This window comes from Lagopus muta, chromosome 33 (genome assembly GCF_023343835.1).
Source record: "Lagopus muta isolate bLagMut1 chromosome 33, bLagMut1 primary, whole genome shotgun sequence".
Classification (NCBI taxonomy): Eukaryota; Metazoa; Chordata; class Aves; order Galliformes; family Phasianidae; genus Lagopus; species Lagopus muta.
In genome coordinates, this window is record NC_064465.1 from 526,917 (window position 1) to 527,230 (window position 314).

The window sequence follows — 314 nt, forward strand, 5'->3', positions numbered from 1 at the left end:
CCACCCCCCCATAGACCCCCCCCCCCGCCATCCCATAATACCCCGAATCCTCCATCCCATCCCATAATACTTCTCCTGCCCCCCCTCTATTGAACCCCCCACCCCCCATAGACCCCCCTGCCATCCCATAATACCCCAAATCCTCTACCCCCCCTCCCCCACATCCCCATCCCATAATAACCCCCCCACCCCCCCATGGACCCCCACCCCATTTAGACCCCCCCCCACCATCCCATAATATTTCTCCACCCCCCAACCCTATAGACCCCACACCTCATAGACTCTCCCCCATCCCATAATACTCCTCCCCACCC